Source organism: Conger conger, chromosome 13 (genome assembly GCF_963514075.1).
Source record: "Conger conger chromosome 13, fConCon1.1, whole genome shotgun sequence".
Taxonomy (NCBI): Eukaryota; Metazoa; Chordata; class Actinopteri; order Anguilliformes; family Congridae; genus Conger; species Conger conger.
This window is the reverse complement of record NC_083772.1, coordinates 40,911,471-40,929,399: the sequence shown is the minus strand read 5'-3', so window position 1 is coordinate 40,929,399 and position 17,929 is coordinate 40,911,471. Positions and strand designations below refer to the sequence as shown.

Sequence of the window (17,929 nt, the reverse complement as noted above, 5' to 3'; positions counted from 1 at the left end):
AAACTGTAGTTTGCTGGCCATGTATCTTCGCAGTCATGTTTGTCAAATGATAGCTAGCAAACCTAACTCAGCCGACTAGACATTGTATGCACTTAATGCAAAACTAATGGACACAATACGTGCGTGCGTGGGACAATATCACATTGCTTGCTCACCTGTAACTGAATGAAGTTTTCTGGCGTAATTCTCTCGCTTTTCAGTGTTTTATCTCGGGGTCTTCAACAGCAACTGCAACGCCACTTCCCCCGTATCCATAAACCCGCATCATACTACAAACGAATTCGTACAGATGGGGCAAAGTGGACACTTGTCAATAGTGGCTGGGAAAATGCATTCTCTCCGAAAAAAACGAATCCACTTCAGATTTAGCCTATAATATGTAACAGATTGCAGTTATACTAGCATCCAAATCATGGTAATGCACAGAAGCACCATCAGCTGTAACAAAATAGTTTGCTCTATAAACAAGAGTAACACGTGGACAGCACAACGCTGTTTAAGCATAGCCTATTGCATACGCGCTTTCATTTGTTAACTTGTAACACGAATAATGAGAAAATGTAGTTGCAGCCTAAACACGAAATCACTAGAGCCGTGATATCCACGCGGACCTCCTGCTCTGTGCCCGCCAGAACGTGCACGCAGAGGTTCTCCGAGTACGCGCCGTGGGGAGGGATAATGTAGTTTTCTTTCACGTATGAAGACGGGTATGCGCCTTCAACAAGGGACAAGCGAGCGCAAGGGTTAACTAGGAACGCGTTCAACGGAGGAGAGCGCCGCCTAACGTCTCGTTAACATGAATTCGGCTGTTTTCCAAACGAGGTTGACAGTGGTTGACAGCACCAATATAAGTCATCAATACGAAACAAACACGGTTGTCTATTCTGTTGTTCTCAACATTTATTTACAGGTATAGGCATACGTACGCAAGCATAGCCACGGGACGATATTTTGAGCAGGAGGTGCTGGAGTGCAGAAAGGCACAATTGTGACCAAACTATTATTTGTATTGTTACTTGAAATACTAAATAGTAGAAATACTACCCCATTGGTAAATCTTGAAATGAGTCAAATATGTCTTACCTCATTGGCAATATTATTTTCTTATTTAGCAAGAAAGTAACATAAATCATACTTTAAGTCTAAAGATGAGACTAAAATACTTGTTGAGATTGCAGTGTATCTAGCCAATTCACAGGGTCAATGATACCCGGACCTGCCCCCCACTGGTTCATACATGTAATTCAGTAGCTAACTTGACATAAGGGATTGCTTTTCAATGCACACAAACACAATACATATAAGGGACCTCTTAAACAGGTTTCTTTTAACTTTTTGGAATTGTAAAAAGCTGCCCAGCCCATGATGGCCTTCACGGGCCCTGGCTAGAGCCTTCCTGCACACAGCTGAATTACACAGGACATCCACTTTCTGCTGTTGACCTATCGACTTACCAGCTGTGTTAACAATCCTGGACAATTTGCTTTCCAAACCACACTGTAGTACTGAACACTACACATTTCTCTACAAGGCTGATAAAAGCCCTCTGTAAAACATCCGGGCTGACACTAAACCCCTTCAGCTTCCCAATTTAAAACAATATGTGGGCTGTTTGTCCTATATGCCGTCAGTGTTGTTTGGTTGTTTGTGAAAAGCAACTTATCACCGGTGTGTCCCTAGATACTTAAAACATTTGTGTATGTTGGTCTCAGACACAGGGTGGCAAAGGGGAGTTTCTTTTTTCACACGTTTCTTAGTTTTCTCAGAATTAATTAACAAAGCACTGGGCCTACACCATTTCTTAAGAGTGGAACACTGTTTAAAGTATGTGTTAATTCACCACCTTACCCTTACAAAACACAGAAACACAAGCGTTGTCATTAGCATGTTTTAACAAGGTCACAGTATAGCCCTGCAACCTTGTTAAAATAATGAAGGTGATAAAACACACCTGGACTTGAAACAATCCCCTGAGAAAACACTTGCATTTCTTAAATCCTTAATCTCGCATACCAGACCCCATTCATATCATATGTCAGTAGATTAAACCTTTTGGTTGCTAAAGTCCTGACATCATGTGGTGCAGTCAACATGGTGGCTGACTCTTAATGCTTATGTGAATATCCTTGTATTGTGGTCCCATCTCTAGCCGTGAGCCTCTCTGGTTTTTCCCAGTCAGAATGAAGAAAAAACTAGGGAAAAATAGTTTCCTCTCCTTTGTATTGAAAAAAAAACCCTGAAATCCTACTGGAAACAGTGCACTGGCATTGCATATTAATGCAACTGAACCTTGGACGTGTATGTACAGAATCTCAAGATGTCACAGTCCCTCTACCAGCCTAATTAAGTAACATATCCATGTCACTTCCCCAAGACAGACATGTTTATTTGTTACAGCTACAGAAAAGAGCTTCCAGGCTTTTCAGCCAAATTGTCATTTATTTCTCACTGGCTTGTGGAAATGAAAAGCCAGCTGGTATTTTGGATTCTTTTGTTTTCCCCCCCAAAAAATCACAAGATTAATTAATTCCCGGTACAGAATAGGAAAATTTTTTCCGTTGAAAATTAGTTTGTACGATGCCAATTATTTTTCCAATAGGAGCATTACTGAGGGTAGTCTAAACTATCTGGTTTTTATTTTGTCTGCGTAGCAGTTCTGGCTTCTTTGTCTGGCAGCCGATCTCATGTTGTCTTGGAATAATGACATCAGTCTGGCAGCACTGGGCACACAGGGGAGAGCATAGCCATACCCTTAATTGGGCCTGAAAGACTAAGAAAATCTCTTAATGCATATTTACACATTCAGTGAACTGTAACCGCACAACTGAATCCTCCCATTAAAGAATTAAAGAACATCTCTCCTTCCTCCTGTTCCACCAATTCAACCCCCTCCCCCCATTTCCCATTTCCTCTTTTATAGAGAATACTTTCATACAAATAGTCAGGTTATTTATGCAATTTGGCCCTTATATAGTGAATACTGTCATACAAGTAGTCAGGTTATTTATTCAATTTGGCCCTTATATAGTGAATACTGTCATACAAGTAGTCAGGTTATTTATTCAATTTGGCGCTTATATAGTGAATACTTTCATACAAGTAGTCAGGTTATTCATTGATGAATTTGTCTGTTCATGTATTTAGTCCATTTTAATACAGTTCTTTGTTGTTAGATGCCGAAAGGGAATATTCGACATGGGCACACCGGAATATTCCTTTCACCAGAGACACCAGAGCTTCGTGGCTGTGGATACAGGGGGGGTTGTTTAATATTCTGCGGCTTCTGGAGAGTTCCTGGGGGGAAGGTACGCAGGTGTGACGGAACACAGCTACATATTGCCGGTCCTGACCCTGCTGACACGATGTGATTGCAATGTTGGTTAAACAGGAAGAGCCAGAAACACACAATACACCACCTGAGTTAGGAAAAAATAGCCCACCGGGAAAGCGAAAAGACAAAACATAGATAGTATACTCAGGTATCCAAGGGAAGAACATTATCAAGGCATTATATGATATCATTATCAGATCGGGGGAGTTTTCTATGATAGCACAGTCGAATACTAGCTTAGTACAAAAATAACCAAGAATGTTTTATTATTCAAGACTTAGTAAATGATTAAATATTGCTTAATGCACAAGACTACCATCTTGTGGACGCATCATAAGCAGGGCACTGTGTGGGTTATTAAGCATCAAACTGAAACTCTCGTGAAATTGTTTTCATTCATTTTATTTAATCTGACTAACCCTATCATCACATGCTTATTCATGCTTATTTGTAGTATTGAAGCCTTAATATGAATGTACCTTCAGGGACCAGGAGTTCAGTTCACAATACATTATTATTGTTATCTGACACAGGATTGCATGTTTTCCGAATGATCCAATTTTGGCTAGAATTAAGAAAGAAACATTGTTTTGCTGATCAGATTTGTATGTTACTGTTTCAATGCAGAAAGAGACTATCTATTTAGCTATTTTAAAACTATTTCTAAACTACATTTACTGACTGTACTGTAAGGACTATACTCTACCTTGCGTCTCAATCTTGTTAACGTTGTGTGCGCCGTTTCATGTCTAATATTGTCAGTGTCCAAGCATATAAGCCAGACTGTCACTGTAAATTAGAAATGGCTCTCCATCTTTCTAACTACTAATTTACTCCAAACCAATAAAACATTTAATAGCCCCTCCCCACAGGGATAGAACTCAAGGCCACACTCATATAATTTGCGAGGTTGCTGACCCGCCAACCTGTTCACTGCGATCAGCGAGGAAAAACAAAGCGGTTTCTCAGCATTGGCATTTTAACAGTCAAATTAACAAGCCCCTTGTCTCTACCTGATCTTTTCTGACAGATTGGTCATTGCAATGATCTTGCCCCATTTACATCCCCAGACTGAGATTCCTGACAAAAGACAGGTGGATGTGTGAAAATGGAGGTAATTACTGCATGAGCTCATCCAGCTTCGGTTGTTTTCAAAATGGCAGATCCTCTCCTGCGGGCGTTGAAGGCCTCTCCAGAGGTATGCCATTGCACCACCCGCCCACAAAGAAGTGCTTATTGCACTCCCTTCCGTTTTTTGTTTAGTTTTCTCGTCATGAGGCAACAGGAGAACGTTCTAGAGCTTGATCGCCTTTGCAGGTAACGTTGGCAACGATATTGAGTTGGACTGAAGCCCTTCTAACAGTTCAGTGGATTTTACTTTTCACTTGATTTTATGACTGTTGACATTCAGATTGCTGGATATTTACAGAAAGAGCAGCTTCTCTCTGGTATGTGAGACCCAGACGTCAGTAGCCTCTGGGAGGGATATACATTCCTTAGGTTTGGGGTATTCTTGAATGGCATGGTCCCAATATAATTTAGTCTTTAGTCTTAAATGTGTTAATGCCCTCAACAATAAGCCTTTTTTGGCAACCCGCCAAAAAAGCTTTTTTACGTGGTGGTAACATCTAATGGTAGACTTGGAGACTTGATATGCAACCAAATTGTAGGTTTATAACAGTAACCTTTGAATATTTGCCTCCCACGCCACCTCCCTCATTGTGCATCAGACCTGGGCCAAATATGTAATTGTTTCGGATTCAAAAATGTTTCTGTGATCGATTAATTTTGCCTGCTGCAATTGAGCCAACCAAGGGGACCAGAAGGAGGAGTTTGCAGTTTTTTGAGAGTGTTTGATAGGTTCCAATTCGCCATACAAGCTCAGTAAAGCCGAGATAAGTATTTGAATCCAAAACAATTACCTGATCCAGGTCGTTAGTGTGTGGGTGCAATATGCAGTTGTATCCTCTACCAGGCAGGCTTACCACAGTCACAGTGCTTTTAAAGGTCCAAATTATTGACCAAATAGTGGAAACGTTTAGTATGACTTATTATTACTAATTACTCATTCACAGCAGTGAAACAGGGAGTAATTTATGGGACTATATTACTGATTTCTGAAACTCAGACGAACATATGTTAATGTAGTCTTAGAACATGTATATCTCTGGAGGGAAAATAAATTCTTTTTTGTATAAAGAATATAAATGAACTATTTTGAGCAATCCATACATCTCATTGCCTGTATTGTTGGGTCGAGAGTTTGGTTTGGTCTTTCCTTTTCATCAATGCATAATTTCGCAGAGCATTAAAGTGCTTTTGAGACACTAATCTATGAAAATGGACTCCCCGCTCATTTCCCACTCAGCTCCTATGAACTGTGGCTGGAGCTAATGCTCATTCATAATTGAACACGACTTCATTCAATATGGGAGTAGCTTCTGCTCTGCAGAAAGTGTAGCATGGCCTACATAAGCTTTGAGTGCTCCATTCAGTGAGCTTCCTGATGTGTCTTTCAGATGAGAAGACCTGCTGCGTGATATTAGATTGTCAAGTACATAGAAAAAGGTTCAGTGTGAAATCAGCTACAGCTAAATACAAAACTGTCTCTGTAAAATTAAATGTTTTGGAAAATGAATATTTGGAAATCTCAAATGTGTTCTTTTATACTAACAGACAAAAAAAATAAACATACATATAATAAAATCTAGGGTGCCTAAGACTTACAGTACTGTATTTTGTGATGGAAATATATCAATTTCTTTGTTCTTTCGTTATGGCCCTTCTGAATCACTCTGCGTAGTGGATTACTCATTGGCATTACCAAAATGGCAGTGTCGGGGAGGCAAGGATTAAGTCAAATATGTTTATTCTCTGAATCCAGCAGTTTTAACCATCAATACCCATGTTTAATGTCCAATACTTTCAATGCCAAACACAAGCGTATCAACAGTTGAAACACCTCACTTAACCTGTAAAATATATTGATTTGATTTAATTAGGTAATTATGATGTAGAGATATAGAGTAAATTATCAATTGGATCAACCTTTATAAAAATCTGCAACTTGCAACCAGGTGAAAATTAAGATATTTATTAAGTTACAAAAATATGCACCTCTTACCTACAGATTAATCTACCTTAAAACATTTACTGTTACAGATGCAGATAAGTAACAGTCACAAAGGAAATCAATGGAAGACAATAGCAACCCACAGCTTGTTTCCTCCCAAAGAAGGCCAAACTAACAGCTCAAAAAGCAGAAGACCAGCACATATTCCAAGAGGCCACAGAAGAAATGTGGAAAGCCAGACTAGGGTGCAGGATGTAGATGCTAACTTCCAACTCAAAAACTAAAGTGAAAGCCAGGTATGTTGCAAAGTTTGGGATATTAAAGTAGGATGCCAGCATGAGGTCTGCTAGGCCACCCCACTGGGTCACACACACTCACACACACAACACACACACACACACGCACACACACATGCATACACACACACACACACACACACACACACACAGATACCTTTACACCCAAAATGGCTGACCCCCCAATTCTGTCTCTTTGTTTCTTATCTCTAGACCACTTTGGCCTGCTCCCTATGGCCCAATGGAGAATTAGGAATTAGTTGGGTCACAGGGAACTTCCCTATTTCTTGCTGTCACTTCCGTCTGTCAGAGAAACAAAAAACACATAACAATACAGTTTTATGGTGGAATTTTATTATCGCAAAATACAAAACATTTCTGATGCAGAGTCACGTTACACAGGATTTATTTTAGTGTCTGAAAACCTCAGCTGAGTACATCTGACCCTGACTGTCTGATACTGTGGCCATTTTCACAACACAGCTGGCTGTTTCCATGGCTACGCAATGTCAGTGAATTTGAGCCACTCAGGACATTAAACACGCCAGCACTCATACAGTCAAGCCCCTGCCTGCCGGAACACTCCAGCTACCACACCAACGCACGATGTTCCGGCCCCTACTTTCACATCATTCAATACAGTAGACCACAGAACATGCCTTCGTTTTAGTTTTTTCTTGTTTGTGCATATGCTCACGAAAATGGCAAACCAAACCAGCAAAAAAAAATCACAACAAAAAATATTCCATATCAAAATAAGAATGTGTAATATCTTCACTCTCTTAATGTATCTTTACATATACTCCTCTTGCTGATTCTCCATAAAATTAATACTATTTATTTATAATTGTTATTATTTAAGGTATCCATCTATTTACAGACCCTAATATGAAGAAACGTGATGAAGACAAATGGCTATACATAGTTATTTTTAGAAAGAGAAAGTATAATTATACAGAAAAAAACTAATCACACACTGTACAACTGCTGCTCCTGCTCCCCGTGGCTTCCTGTCGGAGCACCAATCAGATCAAGCTGAAAATAAGGGCATTGTGGGAAATGTAGTCAAATGACTTCTGATTGCAGGTACAAATATGAGAAACCAAATAATGAAAAGTTAATAATGATTTATATGGCTTGGGTACAGCACTTTTTGATTTTTTTAAATAGTGCGTATGGGCAAATATACTTCTGCATGAATCATGCCTGGACATCTCAAGAGAATAATGTCTCTCTCAACCTTTTTTAAACAAAATAGTAAAAAAGAAACGTGATGAGAAAAAAGGCAAATATTATTCAGCAAGAGACTCAGTATTACATTTTCAATCCTTATAACCCTCCTATTTTATGACCACTTTTACATTTGGGGTCTAATTGAGCCTAACAGTTTAAATAAACACAATTATTGTAATAGAAATATTTTGACACTTTGGTTACAATTGCTTTCTTATTGTTTTCAAAATGACTAGCCTTTTATCCATTAATTCATTTCCTGGAGGAAACCCACACAAACACGGGGAGAACATGCAAACTCTACACAGAGAGGCCCCAGCCGACCGGGATTCGAACCTAGGACCTCCTTGCTGTTAGGCGGCAGTGCTACCCACTGCACCATCCGTGCCGCCTTCCATGAATATGAAAATATGAATCTGGGAGAAACATCTCATTTTAGAGCCTAAGGTACAGTCAGTGAAAGTTTAGCACCTGTATGGGAAAGTGCTACCAGAAATCTGGGATAAGCATAAAAAGTGGTTGTATATTTTCATACATTTTAGATAGTCAAAAGAACCCCACACAAAATTGGTACAGGACTTAGCATAGCAAAGCCTAAAGCTGTATTTTGTCATTCTTTGCATTCTGGCAGCTATATTTCCATTGCCGTTCCAGGGAGCACTTAGTGCAGCACCGACATATCGGTAATTGTCTGCACCATCTCTGTGCCTTTTACACAAGGAAATACAACACACTAGTGTAGTTTAAAATAGCAATGACATATTACTCTGACCAGGAGCATCAGAAAAGCACCAAGTAATTAAGGGCACAAAGCAATAGCAGGAGTCAATATGCTTCATCCTTACTGCAGGGCTGTACTTAATGCAAGCATGACGTACTTTACATTGTATGTAGGATGAGGCATGTATTGTCCCTATGGTGATTTCATATTTTTTTTTTAAACAAAAAAAACAAGCAAACCATTTCTCTGACTGTTTAACAGTGTATATGAGCTTCAAAACCCCACAAATATCTAGTGCATTTTTTAAGCAGCTTTAAATATTGGTTAGACAGACAGAGCAAAAGCTGACCTACATATACATTATGTGGACATGAGGAAAACAGAGTCAGGTTTCCGAATCAAGTCAATGCCAATAGGCCACTCCACTGCAGCGAATACTGAAGTGAGGTCAAAGGTTGTCACTGCAAGTTATTGATATCACAATAATTTGCATAATTTCATCGATCGACTGCATTCGCTACTTTCTTTTCTCCTACTGAATAAAAACATGAAAAAAACAGCACTTGGCTATTTTTGCCATGTCACTGTGTCTTACAGTCCCCCACAGATTACACAATATATTCGCAGTATTTCATAAAGGTCAGCTCAAAGATGAATAGATGTTTACTTTTTGGATTAAACTACGAGAATGCTGTCAGTTGCGCCAAATAGTATTTATTCGCACGAATATAGATTTTGCGTTCTTGATTATAAAAAAATTTTCCCCAGGAATCTCTTGCGTTCCCCCCATGAGAGATGTGCGGGATAGCCAATTTCATGGGAAAAATGACTCTTTGCATTACAGGTGCTTTGTGTGGAGAAATATTAAACAAGCTGGAGTAACAACAGATAGAACCAACCGGAACTGCTCTTGGGGATCGTCTGCACCCCGAGATGACCCCGCACCCCTTCAGCAAGCTTGCACGACTCATGGATCTCTCTGCCTCACTTACAATTTGCAAATGTGCACATTAATGCTGATCAATCCATTTTGGAAGACTATTTATGTTTATGATATAACCACCAAAGCCAAATTAAATTAATATTGTCCATGAATTGACCATCATTGAATTTTACTAACTAAGAGGGACACCACAAAAAAATGATAATTTTTACTTACAATTAAACTCTTATTTCTTTGTGCAATTTTCACCCAGGAAAGCTCAAAGCTGTACTGGTTGGGTAGTTTTGTTATCATCTAAACAAAGACAAGAACAGTTTGCATATTTGATATCGAATATCAAATAAACAAATTACTGCCAATTAGGTAACCATATGCACATACACACACACACACACACAACACACAGTCAAAGTTATTTATACCATATTATGCATATTATGTTTGAACAAATAAACTGTTAAAAAATATATTTTATAGGAATGACCTATATGCTCTGTATGTACGCACACAGTATGAGATTCAACAGAACAGATACTGCACATTTTACATTCTACATCATAACATGTTTATGTGTCCCATGACATGTATACACGGCAGTCACACTGCACAACAACAGCAACTTGTACAAAAATATCTTCTTATATCACAAAACCAATGATATGACAAACAACTCAAGTAATATATGACCTACAATCTGCAGATTTTCTAAAAACAAGCCAAATACACTGTTTGTATCAAATCCAGTAGAGTTTGCCTACAGTATTGCAAGAAGTATTATTTGGTTATGTAAGTCATATTGTCCAATATATAAGCATTGAATTGCATACACAAGAGACAGGAACATTTTTTGAATCTGCTAAATACTTGGTCATATTTGAAATGTACACTGTTTTACAAGAGTTAGCATAATGGATGAACTTCAGCTGATCCATGTTTACTCACATACGCATGGACAGTAAATATGAAGAGACGTTATATATCAATAGCAGTGCAAAAACATATATCCATTTATATAATTTCAGTTATTTACTTTGTATCTAGCCTTCTGCCATAACACGGGGTTAATATTTGACATAAATATGAATTATTTCCCATCAAAGATCTGCAGTTTTCATATCACCAAAGAATGTGAAATGTCTGAGCTATGACATCACCCTGTTGGCGTAGTTTAGCATAAACACTGACGAGTATACAACAAGCCAGAACTATACAATATCAGTGTCAATATAGACATTTTAACGAAAGCTCGGTCATCTGCGATCCAAAATTCGGCCCCCCTATTTCATCTTGAATTCTCCAAAAACCTCAAAACAATAGACTCAAATAAGGACACAGACGTAAACAGTAACTATTTCTTCTTCTTTCTTCTGTGATTTTCTGTTTTTAACAGCCAATACACTATTATCTTTACATCAAAAGAGAAAGCAGCCACCTGTGGTTAGTGATGGGGTTTGAGATAGAACTAGAAGGCACACATCTCTCAGTTTAGTGCCTGGCAGTGATATTGTGTGGAGTTGAATGTTTAATATCTGCAGTGGCGGCATTGTATATCACACTATCGAGGAAAAAATCTACGTTTAAGCCTCAAACGTGTTCCATCACATCCATCTACTATTGTACAATGTGATATTAATGTGTAATACACTATAGATACAGTCAAACGGGTGATGTTCACAGCCATAATTATAAAGTAAAACTACATTTCCCAGAATTCCAGCTCGATAATACCTCCTACAAAAAGACACATATCACTCATGACATATCACCTCTCCCATGATAAACAATCTAATGTTTATTGACATCCTTTATCTAATCTGTCAGGGGTATGGACAGTACAATGTGATTCAGTATACACAGATCGTTCATGGTCACACTGTACCTGTAATGGGTGTTATGAACCTGAAATGAGTTATGAAGGATGCCTATAACCTTTGACATAAACTTGTGGTAATCCAAGACCCCTTGGAACAACTGATTTACGCAGTATAAGTGACAGCATATCATGTCACAGATGAAATATGAAGATTTGCTACACCCATGTCATCATATTCACATGTATAATAATAGGACGATGTGTAAAACACAGTAAATGAATGTGCTATAAAAACGCAAGAGTACAATTCCATTTAACTTCGGTCTGAAGCAAGATTAAAAGTCACTTTTGCAGCTACTTCAGATTCTTAATGAAAAAACAAAAATAAAATAATAGCAATGAAAATAGATTGAATTTTGGAGCACCCTCTATCTCACACTTTACTGTGGAGGGGGAGGCAGAGGAGGAGGGAATCGCTGAAGCAATTAAACTGGCGGTGATTACAGAGACGGATTGGGACATTTTAGATTCTTGTTATTTTCTGTACCGAGCTTGCAATCTGTCTGTATATTTGTACTTAATTTTGCATTTATTGAAGCACGGCTTAACTATAATTAACTGTCTTACCCTCTCAGATCACCCAGTATAATTTTAGCCAAGATCAATAAAACAATTTTGAGAATGTTTTGTTTTTTCCTACTATGGAAGCCAGGCCTTGGTATAAAATCGATATCAGTCAACACTATCATTCTGACAATCTACACTCAGTGAGCACTTTATTAGGTAGACCTGTACACCAGCTTGTTAATGCAAATATTTAATCAGCCAATCTAAATGCATAAACACATGCATACATGGTCAAGAGGTTCAGATGTTTTTCAAACCAAATGTCAGCAAATGTGATCTAAGTGACTTTGACCATGGAATGATGGTCGGTGGCAGACAGGGTGGTTTGAATATCTCAGAAACTGCTGATCTCCGGGAATTGTCATGAACAAGTCTTGCAGGAAATGGTGCGAAAAAACAAAAAACCTCCAGTGAGCAGGAGGTCTGCAGGCAAAACTGTGGTGTTAATGAGAGAGGTCAGTTGAGATGGGCTAGACTGGTCGAAACTGACAGGAAGGTAACAATAACGCGTATAACCACACATTACAACAGTGGTAGGCAGAAGAGCATCTCTGAACACACAAAGCAGCAACTCTCTTAAGTGGATTGGCTACGGCAGCAGAAGACCAATAAGTAAAAAAATAAAATAAAAGTCTAATAAATACCTAATAAAATGCTTAGTGAGTGTATATAGGGTACCTATTTATTTTCTTTGTCTCCCCCTACTGGTTAAAAATAAATACAGATTGGATAAACGGGACTAATTTTTCATTTCTAAGCATATGCTAAAGCTTTAACCATGCAAGTAAAACCTCTTTGCTATACAATATGTACATACCTATTTCACATAACTCTTTGGTAAACACCATATCAGTAGATTTGCAAAATGCTTCAATTCTATTCAGTCTGGTTTCTTACATGCAACAGAATCCATTAAGTATATGCCCACATGCCAGAACAGCAATTTTCTCAACAAATACACTGGAAAAATGAGCTGCAAGAACTGTAGTTAATATGCCTCATATTAACAGTATTCTGGGACAGTAAGAACTTTATTATGAGAACAGTTATGAGAACTGTTTGTGTAAATGGTTTTAATTTTAAAAAGGTAATATGTGACTAAATTTGGTAAAATGCATTTTAGTATATCATACTACATGATTATACGCATTGCACTGCTGCCACACAATTGGCTGATTAGATAATCACATGAATAAGTAGGTGTATTAAAGTAAACATGTTCCTAATAAAGTGCTCCTAATAAAGTCAGAGTATATCCAGATATAAAAAAGATTGTGCAGTGCTTATGAAGGGAGCAAAGCTCTGATTAAAGACTATGTAGGAATTGCAAGTTAAATAATTTTGGTGCCCTGGATTGACACAAGAGAAACACCACACTTTTAAACCAGAATGTTTCTGGAACCTGTGTATTGCTGTATTATTCCTGTCAAAACCATATTTAAATATCTAGTCCAATTAAGGTTTGAGAATTTTCGTATTTGCTTTACAAGAGGATCTATGTGGACATTGCAAATTATACAATTTAATAATCAGAAACTGTCCACAGGTACACATTGTGAAGTGGGAATATAATATTCGCCCAAATCCTCTAAAAGCATCTTGAGGGCACAAATACATATTCATACAAATTTTAGCTGGTACAAAATGAATGAATAAATAAACAATAATAATGAATGAATAAATACATAATTAAAATACATCAATGCACTACTAATCCTACAAGTCCTAATCACCCAAATGTATGATTTGTGCAGCTTTAATTTCATCTGGATTTTAATTTATTTTATTTTTAGAAACCATTATCTCAGGTAAACACTGTAAAACATGATCTATAATTGTATTTTTGAAAGACACTCATCTGTAAAAACATTTTAAAGCTGGTAAACAAGCAATCTTCTTTCAGATCTTATGCTACAGATTTCACATCTCCAGTTAAGCAATTACCAACCCTCATTCAACCGCAAAAATAAATGCGACAAATTATTTGTTGTGTTTAGTTTTTGTTGAGTAGTTAAACTGGCATGGTCATATTGTAATATATAGACCACACCAGACATGTTTATATCCTATGCTTCTTGTTACACGTCTTGATGCAGAAAGTGGAATTCCATCCGGTATAAAAGATTGTGACAAGCTTCATGGTTAAATGTTCACAGGCTCAATGACCACATTTGTTGCTATGTCATATCTTCTACTTAAAGATACAATAGGTCATTTCGGACTTCAAACAGTCAAGAGAGGAATAGCAGCAACAAACACTTTCAAACCACAACACTGTTTATCCCACCCCTTCTCTGTAAACGCACTGACGCTTAAACGCCACTGGCTGTAGCAATTAGAACCAATTTTCAACCAATGAGCTTGAATTTTTTTAATTAATGTTCAGTTATACAAGTCGGGCCATCAACTATTTATTTTGAAACCTGAATTTAAGGACTATAAACACAGGCAAAGGGTGAGTCAACATGTCAGTGAGCCTTTTTCAATGGTAGGAAGGGATTTACAATGGTCTTGTAACAATGTTTTAACACAAAACTCTTACCTATTGTGCCTTTAATAGATGACTATGTGCCCAAGCAGAAACTGCACCAATCCTATGCTGCAGCCAAGGACCTCTGGCCTAAAACGGACTCTCTGCTGCATTTCACACATCCTCCCTGGCCTTAAAAGAATTCTGTACATTCATTGACCTTGAGGCCAGCTCCTTTAAAGGCCAGTTTGTAGTCCAGCGACCGACAGTGGATTCAGTTTCTACTCTGGGCAACTGGGGTGCCTTTATACTTTTTTCTAAGGACTACGACTGCAGTCAACGTCAGGCGACAATATATCACGGACGTTCTTCGATTTTGGTCGAGCGACGTGCTGTAGCTAGACTACAAACCGGCCTTAAACCTTTAAGGAAAAGAGATGAGGACATAACCACAAACAAACAGGACGCAAAATGACAGAACATCAAGAGACATCCAGCCCTTTCGGAATTGGGTCGTGTTTTTATTGTTGTTCACAATTTCATGGTAATAAGAAGGCACTGCTGACAGGAACGTTCGATCAAACGAGACCGCGTCTCTGTCATTAATGTGCCTTGCCTACAGAACCCCTTCACCAAACATCAAGGCAAGCAAGCCTCACCTTACAAGGCCTGAGTTGATTTGGCATCTCCGCGGGACTCATGAGTGAAACATAGAGAAGGCTGAAAGGCAGTTCCTTATTGGTATGACTAGCCATTTCTCGGCAAATAAAGTACCAGATTAAAAAACATGAATCATACTTTACATTCTATATACCAAGAGTTTGGTTCCAAAATGAGATATTCACCACATGTGATACACAAAATGATTGCTCAGATTAAACCAAAACTCTTCTATTCTTTTGAAAAGCTATTAGCTATTAGCTAAGTACTTTACTAGCAAAATAATTAACGTTTTGAAGATTGAATCCTCTTTATTTAGGAGATTTTGAGTATTGAACTTCAGTAAGGTTCCCCAAAATGGATCTCATTTTAGAATCAAACTCTTCATATAGTATGTACGTATATACATTCAGTGAGCACTTTATTAGGTATTTATTAGACTTCTGCTGCTGTAGCCTATACACTGAAGAGGTTTGACGCGTTGTGTGTTCAGAAATGCACTTCTGCATTCCACTGTTGTAATGTGTGGTTATTTGCACTACTGTCACCTTCCTGTCAGCTTTGACCAGTCTGTCCCTTCTCCACCGACCTCTCTCATTAACAACGTGTTTCTGCCCGCAGAACTGCTGCTCACTGGTTGTTACTTGTTTTTTTGCATCATTCTCTACAGAAACTCGAGAGACTGTTGTACATGGAAATCCCAGGAGATCAGCAGTTTCTGAGATACTCAAAACAACCCTGTCTGGCACCAACAATCATTTCAAGGTCAAAGTCACTTAGATCATGTTTCTTTCCCATTCTGACATTTGGTCTGAACCTGAACAGCTGAACCTCTTGACTGTGTGCATGCGTTTATGCAGTTAGTTGCTATCACGCGATTGGTCGATATTTGAACCAACAAGCTGGTGTACAGGTCTACCTAATAAAGTGCTCAGTGAGTGTATATCTCCAGACAGTACAGCTACATAGGGGTGAGGTAAGTGCTCTATGGGAGATATCCGTACATCCCATTGGGTTAGTTTGCCACTTAGATAGCTATGGCTATGTTGCTAACAACTTCTGTACCACCGAATAAGATTGTGTCAAAAGAATAAAGCAAATAAAATCTGATTGAGTGCTAAGAAATACATATTGCAAAGAAAAATATTGGAGAAAAACAATGGCCAATTCCAAACATTTCCTTTCTGATGGCTGTACAAATTCTCTTTTGTTTGATACTATACAGGATTTTTTGTTTGAAATCTTTGACACAAATCTTATTATCCATAGCAGAGCCACAGTAAGCGATGTAGCCAGGACACCTTCCCAATGAGCAAACTACTGTACCTTCACACAATGACTAGCACCTATCTCCTGCAGACGGGCCACCTATATTCCTTATGTAGCTGTGCTCAGGGTGGATATATATTATATATTCATATGCTCTTGAGCATATACTCATAAAGACTTTGAAAAGCTTAAAAAAGATTTCATTCCTACAACATAACACCTTTATAAATCACTCATAAGCATTTGTGATGTCAAGTGACATAATGTGCTGTGTGAATTTTGGGGAATGGAATTTCACACAACATGTGCTAATTCATCCTTCGTAAAGCATTGTATTTGCTAAGGAATGATGAATGACATTATGCAATTTACACGAAGGCGTAATGCCTGATTCACAGAGAAACAATACACTGTGTATAAAGTGTGACCAAAAAAAACGAACAAACTGTAGAGGAGGCACACAAAATAAGTCACAAAATAAATACAGCAACTTAAAGGAGAGCACCACTCATTTTCAAAGGCAAACTGCATGAGACACATCCAAAATACATTACCGTGTTTGTGTAAGAGCACCTTGATCTGCTGTAAGATCAATTCAGTAATGGATGCCTACATTTTTTGCCATGTAAACAAAAATAAATACAAGAACAAGCAAAATAAATAAGAATAAACCTAAATTAGCAGCGGATATCTCTGCAAGCGAAAATAACTGTTAATGTGAATGAAATGAAATTTCAATTACCAGAAATGTTATTTTATGTACTCTATAAAGACAATTTATACTATTTATACTATATGCAATTGTGTGTGTGTGTGTGTGTGTGTATGTATATGTGTGTGTCATATATACTGTATGTTACATACAGTATACTGTACTGTATATAGACACCGGTGTAGCATAATTTTTGCGCCATTACATTTCTGACATATTAAAATACGAAATTAGTTCTAATATACCAAACTAAACTTCTTCAATGAGTCCCCCCATGGTGCATACAATCATAAATCCACAAGCAGTAATGTGAACTGTACATTCTTATTTAGAAACACTGCAGTCAAAACTAGAGCCTTTCTTTAACAATTCAGAATCCAAACAACACTGAGGTTAGTCTTGAGAGTTAGTAGCCATAGCAAATGATTCTGAGAAAGCAGTGTGCAAGCATGCACATTTTGTCTTGTAGCATGAATCAATATTTAACAAAATTATGCCACACCGGTTGTGAGAACAGACAGTAAAGCACCAGTTAGAACGCTTCCATAATCATCTGTCTTCAATCAATTTCTGTCCAATTTTGACTCTTGTTAAGAGCTATTTATTATTGCACTGTACAAACCTGCTGTGATATTACAGTACAGAAATTAGTCTTATAGTTTAGACAAGCAAGCCAACTTACAGCCACGATTTTCTGATTGTTACTGTTATTACTCTGCAATGATTTTCTCTGCTAATCATCTAAAAAAATGATTTATCCACGTATTCACTGTAAAAATGT

The 17,929-nt window shown here is 37.9% G+C and overlaps 1 protein-coding gene across 1 annotated transcript in view; it reads right to left on the bottom strand.

Annotated features, from left to right (window-relative positions):
* The window catches only part of arhgap32a (Rho GTPase activating protein 32a), a 127,115-nt gene extending 126,486 nt beyond the window's left edge, over positions 1-629 (bottom strand). Inside the window, exon 1 of the mRNA XM_061216560.1 lies at positions 156-629. The gene's annotated coding sequence lies outside the window, so the exon portion shown is untranslated. The remainder of the gene's footprint in view (positions 1-155) is intronic.
* Positions 630-17,929: the final 17,300 nt, after the last annotated feature.